Raw genomic sequence first — 12,444 nt, 5'->3', positions numbered from 1 at the left:
ATGTAGCACGAACGGAGGGAGTATAATCTATGAACTTTCTGATAGACTTGTAGCAGTAGGCTTTATGTCAGTTATGGAGGCACTCTTCAGTTTTTTATCAGCTATAGGGAATCATATGTTAGGCAAAAAGGAGTCTTGTTCAGATATTGACCAAATGGGTATGAGAGGTTGCTTCAGTTTATCTTCATCTCACATCTAAGTTATGGGTTCACATAGCAACTATGCCCATGTAAATTGCACTGATAGTTGAGTAGGATGTGATATATTTACGTATTGTATACCGAAGATACCTCATGTTTCAGAGATCTCAATAATTCATGTTTCCTTATTTCTCTCTTGATGTAGTTTGTATCTTTGGCTTTAGTTCTGCCTACCTGCTTGCGAAAGTGAAGTGGTAGACCATAGTGATTGAAGCTCAAGAAAGCGAGAATATAGTCTACCAAAATTACTGTGTTTGTTACTTAGTTATAGAAGAGTATGAGTATTTCCACGGTCTATGAGAGTTAATATATTCTAATTAAAATACCCATGAGCATACATTAGAGGTCTGTTTTAAAACGAATCCAAATGCTCTTAGAAAATAACAATGTAAAAAAAGAAATTGGCTTCTGACAGTTAGACTTAGACTCTGCACTGAACCATTTATTCTGTATTAATTCTGTAGATCGTAGGAGAATTATCGTGGCCCTTGTTTGGCAATTAGCTAATAGCAGATAGCATATTATATTAGTAGTTTGATGTGCATATGGAAGTGTTTGGTCAATGAGCTGTTAGTTTTAAATTTTGAAAGATACTCGAAAAGGTAATATAAGGTATTATCATAATTAATATTCTTAGGGCTAATTGTGTATTTTAGCTTTGAAAAGAATTCTACTCTTTAATATGCTCCTTCTACCAAGTGGTACTTGGTTACTTGACAAGACACTTATGTTACATCCTATTATAGGTCTTGGTCACATGGCTTCGAATTCCCCCCCACTCTCAAATCTCAAGTACCTAACCTGCAAATGTCAAACCAAGATATTGTGAGAGTAGAGGTCTGGACATTCTCCTTACCATTAAAAAAAAATAGTGTATTGAAAAACAAGTAGATTCACCCCAATCTACTCTTTACCAAACACCCCAGAGAGTAAAATGATTAATCAAACTCAAGATTTTGGGTTGAATTGACCCCAATGTACTCTATAAACACCATTTCCAATATCACTTTTTAGCATTGTTACGAGCAGTAAATAATGTCGCAAATTAATTATCACGTCCTTATCGTACATCTAGTATGTCTTATGTTATCATATGTGCCTCTGTTGCTGGAACCAGATTAAAGTTAGCAATACTTCTGATCCAATTTGGACGTATATCAAATGACGAAAAGGCCCATCCTGTGGGACGATCAGGTAGATCTCGTGTCTTCAGATGATGAAGCAGCAGATATGGAAACAGATGGTGGTTTTTTTGGCCAGAAGCAAACCACTGATGTACTTAATGGGCAGCCTGATGAAAAACCTTCTGAAGGTACCTAATAATCTGCTACTCTGTAATTTGATGGATGAAATGCTTGTTGCTTCTCGTCTAACGATCTTTTGCTTATTGGTGTGTGTATACGTCCTTTTTTTTTTTGTGACAAATGATAACCATAATCCCTAGGTGATAATCTATCTGGGTATCTGGACTTAGTTTTGGTATGTAAATTCAATGTAAATATTAGAAGCTTAGATAATGCCATTCTCTTCTACCTAGCTTCCAATGATACAAGTTTATATGCCAAGGAGCACATATGTTGCAACACTGACATATAATGAACTCTTCCTTACTTCCAAATTTCAAATTCTCTAAATATTTATGGTTGTCTAGTGGCCCTTTGGAGGATCCCAAGCAGCAGCAGCAAGCACCATGCTGTCGGTGGTTCTTAATTCTACACATTTATAAATGTTGAACTTTTCTTGAACAGATAATTTGCTCTATTTCACTTTCGTTACTGCTGTATCTTTTTCTTGTTGGACTTGACTATTCCTCTGCTTGTCATTAATGACTTAATGTCTTTGTTCAATTTCAGCCTTGGCGCCTAAATCATTAGATAATCTAAGTGTGAGCATGATGCTGAATAAATGAGATTGGGAGGCACCACCCAGAGGCCAGAACTGTAGTCAATTGCATCAAAAAGGCTGAATAAATGATCATCATCTCTCACACCTCCCAAATGCTAGATCTAAAATTGATTTTGGGATCTTTGAAGGGTTTAGGCTAAGTGTTACTAGTTCACAGAAGATTCTTCGAGACCCAAAATTTGTAGGAGGAGAATATGTGAATAGATAGGAAGAATGGGCTGGTAAAGAAATGAAAAACTGTTTTGCCTTTCAGAGGAAGGCCAGGAAAAGAACTGGAGTGTTGGGTATTAAATGTGATTCTGATGAGGAGATAGAATATACTTTGTGGATGAAGTTGGTTTCTTAAAAGGAGAGGGGGTAGGGGGTAGGGGGTAGGGGGGGTTTGATTTCTGTTTCCGAATGATAAGAGAAATGATGATGGAGAGAGGTAATTGTCTAGTCGGAAAGAAACAAGTACTGAAGGTTTATATCTACTTTGTTTAGCTAGGTTTCAACTGTCTGAGTTGAGAACTTTTTTTTGTTTACAGTATTAATGTAAAAAGGTCTCATGTTTCGAACTTGTATTTATCGTTCCGGGTTATGTGCATTAGTGTATCTTTCTGTGTGGCTTTCCTCTTGTAATTATGTATGTTTTGATATACTGCCTGGTGCAGAATTTGATTTCTGAATGGATATTGCAGCAGCTTAAACTATGTTTCATATGGTGCAGGTAGCATAGTCAGAAGGGCGAAAATGTATCAGGATTACATGAAGAAGGTCCCCATTCCTTGCCAACGTGGATCAATCATTCCGTGCAACTCATGGATGGGATTAGCCAGATCAATGAAGCAGTTATATGGGCAGCCTCTGCACTACCTCACGAACATTCTCCTAAAACAGTGGGATCAGGCAAGATTTGAAACTGGTGAAGAATTCCAGCCGTTGGACACTGTTATTCATCCTCTTAAAGCAGAAGCAACCATCTGGTTTGTTGAGGAAGTTCATCGCCGCACAGCTTCATACTATCAACTGTCAAAACTCTGGTTGGCTGATCCAATGCACCATGCTTTGGTGGATCCAATCTTCCCTAAAATATAACATTGTTGTTGCTCTATTCTCCATATGCTTGGGTGCATGAATCGAACCTTGTCCTGTAGGATGCAAATGAATATGAACTTCTTGTACAGGTTTGCAGGAATTTAGAAGCTAAGTGGGATTTCTGAAGTACTGTTCACCTAATTTTAGTGTATATGCTTGCTTTCATTCATTTTATTTGAATATAACTGTCACGTCGATAATAGTTTTAAACTAGTAACGTGACTACTAAATCTAGGAGGCAGTACTATCGCGATTGATAAAAAGCAACCATTTTGTCACGTTGACCCCCTTCTCCCACGAGGGCTTACCCGCACGAGGGCTTATAAGTTTCATCAGCTATTCCAATGGTGTTCTAGAAATGTGTCACTTGTAGGAGCTGTGATAAAACGCTAGCAGTTATAGACACTTTTGTCTATAGCAAAAGCTAACATCCATGTGGCAACATATAATTAGCACACATGTCACAATATTGTTTATCCAAAACAAATTACTTTTTGCAATTTTTAAACTTGTATATCTCAAGAAATATATTTTAGAAAAAAAATAAATATATACCAATATTCATATATTTTTATTCTCTACAAATAGACATCCATTTTGATATAATTTTATCATATATCAGTTTTAAAATTTATATCAGTTTTAATTACTTTACGTCAAACAAGTGTATTGTTAAAAGAAACAAGTGTATTTTAACAAGAAACAAATGTATTGTATGGGGAAACAAGTGTATGTTAACAAGAAACAAGTGTATGTTAACGAGAAACATGTGTGTTGTAATAATAAGAAACAAGTGTATGTTAACAAGAAACAAGTGTATGTTAACGAGAAACAGGTGTATTGTAATAACTAGCTTTTGGACCCGTGCAAAAATGCACGGGAACTTTTTTGTTTAATAAGCGTGTTTATATACCAACTACAGTAAAAGCATATAAAAGATTCTCTACGTCTACTCGATTTAATATAAGCTTATGTATTGCTCGAAACTCAAATGAGTTTAACCTCTATACCATATTAAATTAATAAACTTTGAACAATGTATTGAAATACAGAATAATCCTATACATATTTAACAAAAACAAAGCATCAATGATGCACTTTACACAGAAAGACAAAAAATGCTCCTTTATGTTAATTATAAAGTTGTTTTGCAAATACATGACACTCTTAGGGTTGTAGAAGACTTAATTATATATGTCATTAGCTGTAATATTAGACATATCATGTTCTTTCTCACTAATCAGTATTATTATACACTTTCTACCGTGACTTTAAAAATGACCACATAAAATTGGCTATGGCTGAAAACCGAACTTGGAGATACAAACCCATATGTGATAGGGATATATTTGACTTTTATTTATAATCATTGCAAAACACAATTCAAGGGAAATTTTATTCCATTTGACAGAATGAGTGTCATACGGGGTATAAATACCATACTACTCCCCTTTCCTTGACATACTCAGCCCCCTTTAAATGATTCTCTAGAAAATACCAAATATATGTTTTCTACTATATATAGTTGATATAGGATCATTTCCCTTTCCCCAGCTAAAAAAGTAACGTGATTGATTTTCTTGTTGCTGGCTCCTTGAGCCACCCCGTGTCCTTCCACCGCCTGTTGGTTGGTTTTCCATCTTTTTTTATTCTCATTTTAGTAGTGTAGTCTCCTTTTATTTGGAGCCCCTTAGCTTGAACATGTCTATGACCTCGAGATGAATGTTCGATCATCCATGTACCATAATTAACCAAATTTAGTGGAAGTAAGAAATACGCTACCCATCGGTAGAAAATATGACTTGTTTTGTAGAAAATTAAATAATTCATAATTTACGTTTAATAAAAATGCACGGGATGAGATAGCCCGTGCAATAAAAAAACTCAAACGGCATGAGATAAATACATCACGTTGATGTCATTATTTGTATAATCCATGTTATTTTAAAGTCATTAATTTTACTCAAACAAAATTATGGTTTTTCTTTAAAGAATTATGATTACCATAACTATCATAACTTACTAATAGAAAGTGGTCCTACTCGACCAAAATGCACACTAAACCACACCTCTATTATGCAACTTAGTAAAATTAGAATTTAGCGTTACTATTTTTCATATTGTTTTGCCCTACTAATGTAAACCAACCTTAAATAGAAACCACCCTCATCCCTTTAATTTTATTCCCATAGCCACCCCACTAATCATACAATTAACTTCAAATTGAATAAAAATATTGACTTCAATTTATACTTGACATCACCTATCGTTATCTCTAGAACAAAGGGGTATTATAGACATTTATTTAGTTCCACTATAAAAATCATGATATGAATATATAGGTGTTAAATAAATTTAACACGTCAAGTTTGGATTTGTCAATATTTAAACTTATAGTATGATTAATACGATTCGATAAGTGTATCAATAAAATAACCAACCCATTTCTTTACATTTAAAATTTTCATGTGATGAATAGATCTAGTTCGATCTTGGTTATGCATTAGTTCTAGTGATTATGCTCCACTTATGATGAAACTAATTTTAATTATGTTATATCTTAACATATATTTATTGAGATATAAAGAGTTTTCTAACTTTATTTCTTCTTTAATATATCATAATTGCATAAATGAAATCTCCTAATCATCTATGAACTTTATTTAAGTTATCAAATAGTTACCTATTTTTCTTCTCATTGAGATCTAAAGAATTCCTTAAATCTGAACCATAATGTTATGATGTTATCAACTGAAACTTCCTTTGATCTTTTTTGTTTTTTGACTAAAATTATCTTCATAATCTTTTGTTTTCCTTCACCAAGTGATATCTACCATTTTGTTTGATGACTCAATTTTTTAGCTTCATTGAAAAATTCTCTAACTTCATACCATGTGGCTTCAAGGATTTTGTTTTAGATATAGAGATATTATAATTAAAAAAAAATTAAATACATATTTATTTAATGGTTGTGTACAAATTTAATAAATTTTGACAGTCATTATTAACATCCATTTCAACCAACAATCACGATTTTCAAAATTATGAGTAGATGAAGGAAATGTAACACAATAATCTATTATATTTATAAATGTGATCAATTATAATGAAAGTGAAAATAAGTTATCTATGGACTTTACCTACAAAAAATAAGAAAAAAATTATAATTATTGTATTACATATAACTATACTTTTACCTACAAAAAATATGCATACTTACATTCCCACCTTTTTTCGTTATCATAATGTTAACTTTCACCAAACAAATTTAACGACAATCTTTCATATGGCAAGTTAAGCTCTCCCTCTTTTACAAATTATGCAACTTAGACCCGAAATTTTAGTCAGGTCGAATTAACCCCCCCCCCACCCCACACACACATTTTATTCATGCTCAATATGATTTAACCCAATTTTATTATATGAACATTTAATATATTCATTTCTTTTATAGAAGATTAATTAACATATAATATTTTATGGATTATATAATTGTAAGACATAAGTACATAACTATACTTTTACCCATGAAAATATGTATATGTATAATATACATAATACACTTTCCAAGTGTTTTCTCTCTGCAACATGAACTCTCACCCCAAAAATTTATGGTCATCTTTCATGATATTTTCATGATTTTTGTGATTGATAATGTATCATATGATTCACCATATCATAAATGCTTTAAAATTTAGGGTGCGTTCTCTCAATTCAACCTGAATTCTCCTAAACCTAACTGAACTTCTCTTCACCAAAACACATTTAACATTGAAGTACGTGATGCATCCATACTTGAATTCCTATATACGATCATTGTATGAACTTTCAATGTTGTACTATGATTCTGTAACCGCCCAAAAATATGATCGTATATAGGAATTCTGTAGAGTACATTTCATTCATTCAAAGGGTTTTTGCGTTCGTTATCTACTAAATCACGTCTTGATGGTAATACTTTGTTAAACATTATATAGAAACTTTTAGGCATATTATGTTGTGTTTAGTTCTCGATATTGCAACTTGCATATTACATAACCTAGAATTTTTTATAGCAATTCTTTTTCATATTATTATACCCACGTTTTATTTACAGATGATGAAGTGTAGGAGAGCCACTCAATATCGTTATCAAAACTGATATGCAATTACTATCATTTCTAAAATATACTTATCTTATTGGAAAGGAATGATAGATTCTAAGGGTTATTTTTCATTATTTTATACTTGATTTATGGAATAGGAATGTGAAGATAAAAAAGCAACAAACTATGAAATGTTGACACAAAATTTTTCTGGAATGGGGTAATAGACTGATAATGAAGCAACAAAATATGAATGATTCACCAAATGTTGTAGAGATTTATACAATTGTAATAACTTAATCAATGCCTCATATAATGTGATAGCATATGTGTTAATTTGACTAATGGGGAAAAAATTGAGTACTAATATAGTTATGCATATCTCACAATACCATTTATTATAAATTTGTAAATACTCAATTTAGAAGGTGCATTAGAGTGTATACCAAGTCCTAAATGCAGCCTAATCTATAAAGTTAACTAAATTAGATGAATTAGATGATAACGTAGGAATCGATCTGAACCGATTAGAACTGAACTATTAACTGAACTGAAAATAAGTTGGGGAGAACATATCCTAACCATCATCAACCATCCATTTAAAGTCTTAGATTCATACCTTCCATTTTTATTGTAATTTTTTGTAGATCTAATTTACTTCAACAGTATAACTAATTTCCACGATTTTTTCTCCTCTTGATCTACCTAATTACAAATTGTTTTGCTTATCACTGTAAGAGCCGATATTAGTTAGTTTCTTCTTTTTGTGAATTGTGATTCCTACAATCACATTTCAACCTCCATTAATAATTGCCAAACAAAATAAAGCGACGGATGATTAATGTCCTTCAAATTCGGGAGAGATTTGATTATTGATCAGAAGATATATTGATGTTTATACTAATTCAAATTTGGAAAATTTATCAATCGTAGTATTATATGTTTGATAAATCTAAAGTCAACCTTATCAATGGTTGAGATCTATCAATTACAATAGCTATAATGCTCTGTGATACTTGTTTATATTTTCTCTTCTCTCTTTTATTATGTTATATCAATTACAATAGCTCGACCTTTGTTCCACAAAAGTTCAAAACCAAAAGTCAAAAGTTGGTCTACAAATCTCGAGGATTAAGGGCGGATCCAGGAATTTGAATGAGGGAAAGCGTAATATTTATTATGATAGTACCCGTTACAAAAAAAAACTATTGAAGTACAAATTAAGTGCTTGTTTAGTCCAACGTCTGAAGTAGTTTTTTCCAAAATTTTAGTTTTCACATGAACTTGTATTTTCTAGAAAGTGTATAACCTTATCTTTAACTTCCCAAAAGAATAAGTAAATTTCTCCATTTTACAGAAAGTTCTAAGTTTCATATTTTTTTCAACCAAACAATAAACTTTGGCTTCTTCTGCTTCCTAGAAAATCTCACTTTTCATATTTTGTTTAACCAACCAAACAATTAACAACACCAAAATTAAAAAAGTTACAAAAGTGTCTTGCTTATAACACAAATACACAAAAAAAATCACAATTCACAACAAAATTATACAAAAAAAAAATCACAATTCACTATAGAAGTATTTAAAAAAAAAAAATCAAAATTCACAACATTACAATTCTTGCCTATAGGTCTGCAAATTTGGCTCCTTTTTTTTCCTCACTTCAAATACAAAAACAATAACTATTTTTTCCCCTTAATAAGTACCGTACTTTTAATTATGATTTTAAGAAATTATAATAATCTTTAATAAAACTATTGACTTTTGGTTTTGAATAAAAAAACTATTTGATTTCATTTTGCCTGTTTTGTATTCGTAAGGGTAAGCACCCCTGATTCCCTGAGTAAGAAGATCCATTGATAGTCATACTGAGTTGATCAAAATTTTAAAAGCGAAGTATGGCTCTTTGAAGTATGAGAGAGAGGCTATGATTAGCTGGATAATAAACTATTTTTTCCTCACTTCAAATAAAAAAAAAAAATCACAATTCACTAAGCATCGTTTTATCATCATCATCAAGCATGTTACCCTCGATCGTCATCGCTCATCAAGAATCATCTGATTTCATTTTTTTTTTCCTAAAACTAATCTCATCATCATTAATCATCGTTATCAATTATCATCATCTGATTTCACAAGGAATTATATTTTTGTATCTCATCTCCGCCACCCTCATTAAACCTCAAACTTGAAACCAAAACAAAAAAAAAAAACAGACCCAATACAGGGAAAGCTCAAGATTAGCCAAAATAATTAATTTTCATATCCTCAATCATTAACCACCCTCATTCCTAATTTTCATGTTACAGAAAATGCTATGAAACCAATCCAACCTTTTCCATCTATCTCAATTTGTAACTAAGTTTTCCTTTTCTTTTTGTTTAGATTATTAGATTAAGAAACCCAAAATTGGGTCCAACCCTCCTTCTTAGACAGTCTGTCCTTCTGCTCTTTTGGTATACCGCTGTTCATCGGAAGCACCAGTGCACCATAGGAAGGTGGAAGAGAAGGCATAGGTAAGCCGACCACCGGTGGATTCAGAGTGTACTGTGTTGGATGTTGGAGAGATTGGTGGATTTTTTTTGCTCAGACTTATTAATCGTGGCTTATAAAATAAACCAACATAATTCCTTAACATTAGCTTCAATATATATAGTGCAAGTTATAATTCAAAGGGAATTGATTTTCATCCATAAAGTTTCCTAATTTTGATCCATTCTAGTATCAATCTAATTGCATGATTGAGGCCATCATGAAGATTTTCGTATCAATCAAATTAATCAAATTAATCTAATTTGGCAATGATTTAGTATTGATTATGTATATAAAGATTTGATGATAATGATGCCAAAATTATATGCGTGATTAGGCAATTTAAGTGTAAATTACATAGATTACGTTATTGGAATAATAGTTTCCTTAATTATATAGATTACGTATCAATTAAAATCCGTAATTGACATCAATTATATAGATTACTGAATCAATTATATGCGTGATTAAGGGAAAGGATATGGGTGATTATGGGAATTTGATATCCTTTGATTCGTGTGACACGTGGACACTCTCATTGAGCTTTGAGAAAATACTGATCAACGGAGCATGCCACATCATGTCACGTGGGCTTGAAAGCTCTAACTTTGCGACATGTGGCCTCAAGGATTCTACTTTAAATATATATATAGATAAGAAACAAGTGTGCTACAAGAAACAATTGTATTTTAACAAGAAACAAGTATATTGTATTAAGAAACAAGTTTATGGTAATAAGAAACAAGTGTATGTTAACATAAAATAGGTGCATTGTAATAACAAGATACAAGTGTGTTATAAGGATAAGAGTAAAATAAATATATGATGAAATTATATCAAAATGGATGTCTATTTGTAGAGAATAAAAATATATGAATATTGGTATATTTTTTATTTTTTTCTAAAATATATTTCTTGAGATATACAAGTTCAAAAATTGCAAAAAGTAATTTGTTTTGGATAAACAATATTGTGACATGTGTGCAAATTATATGTTGCCACATGGATGTTAGCTTTTGCTATAGACAAAAGTGTCTGTAGCTGCTAGCGTTTTATCATTTCTCGTCACTTGTATACATGACATTAGTATCATCTAGTGTATCATAATAGATTTGCCTTTTCATAGTATTATAGGAGGGGAGTTAAGTATACAATTGGGTACTAAATTTTGCCTTTTGTTCCAGTTTGGGTACTCAACTTTCAAAAGTTTCAGTTTGGGTACTCAAAATGGACGGACGTTACTTTTTGGTGAAATCTGTTGAATTCGTCGTTTGAAGCATTTTTCTAGGCGCGTGTAAGTCATAAACCCCCACCTAACACTTGCACTCTTATTTAGGCAATATATTTTGGCGGGTTTTATTAACTCTTCACTGTCTTCCTTCCTTGCACTTTTCATTTGATTACAGTCTCTCCATCTTCTTCCTTCCTCTGTTCATCTTTTTCTCTCTCTTAATTTCTTTCCCTTTCCTCATCTTCTCATCAAAAGATGATCAACATGCAACCCTAAAAGACGCAACCGCTGCTGCGAAAACAAAGGAGGAAAGGAATGTATGCATAAATCTGGCATATTCTATTTCGGATGGAAGTCTTTTTGCTTGGAAGATGTGTTTACTTCTGTGAAGCATCCAATTTATTAAAAGCCTCCTTCAAAGCGTTGAAAAAAGTAATGAAAACGGTTGAAGAGGAAGTGTTTAACACCCCTTCTTGTAAGTTCCCTTGACCTAAACTTAGAACTAGGGTTTCTCTTCAAAACTCTAAGGGAAAGGGGATAAAAATTAGTGAGCCTAATACTGAGGATAAAAGAGAGATAATTACCCCCAATGACAGTTATGCACCCATGAGGAAGGGAAAAGAGAAGGTTTCTGAGGTGAAGATGGAGATTAAGGGTGATCCGGATGAAGAACAAGGGTTGCATTGGGAGGGAATGTCTATCAGGGGGGGGGGAATGCCATGATTTGTTCTGCGAAAATGATGATGGAAAGCTTCGCCTTTTTTTAAAATTTATGAAGACTATGAGATGACATGCTTTGCTATTATTGCGCAAAGAACCTCAATAGAGTTCCTGAGGTTTTAATATTCGCCTCTTGCCTTTTACTTGACTCTATGTGCTTATCTTTGTTTAGTATTTTGTATTTTAATGTGTTCATCAATTAAATTTTGTTGTTTTATGAATAATTACATTTTCTTACTCCAACTTGTTGTTATGAAAAGTAAAAATTAGTGAATTTGACCTCTAAACTGGTGAATTTTGGTTAGGTTTTTGGTCTGATAGTGCAAATTTAGTGCTACATTGTTGTGTGAGCTGCTAATATACGAACTATTTATTGTGAATTATAAGCATCTGTCTCTATAACTTCCTGGGATTGATTGTCGTTCGCTGTTTTTGGTCATTGAAAACATGTAATTGGAATACGTAGGTTTAGAATAGCCATTCCCGCAACACTTTTTGATATGACAAATTAGTTTGAAAATTGGGCAACTTGAGTTTAGCTTAAGGAACTTGAGTTATACATCTGTGAATAGAAAACACTTTTCAACTCATGTTTGTGTCTTCTTGTAGCTAGCAGACTTCCAACAGTAGCTGCTCAGTGAAAAAGCAACCAAAATCATCAACCTCTCCATCCTCCATGCTAACTCAAACGCAA

This window comes from Beta vulgaris, chromosome 7 (genome assembly GCF_026745355.1).
Source record: "Beta vulgaris subsp. vulgaris cultivar EL10 chromosome 7, EL10.2, whole genome shotgun sequence".
Classification (NCBI taxonomy): domain Eukaryota; kingdom Viridiplantae; phylum Streptophyta; class Magnoliopsida; order Caryophyllales; family Amaranthaceae; genus Beta; species Beta vulgaris.
This window is presented reverse-complemented; position numbering follows the sequence as displayed.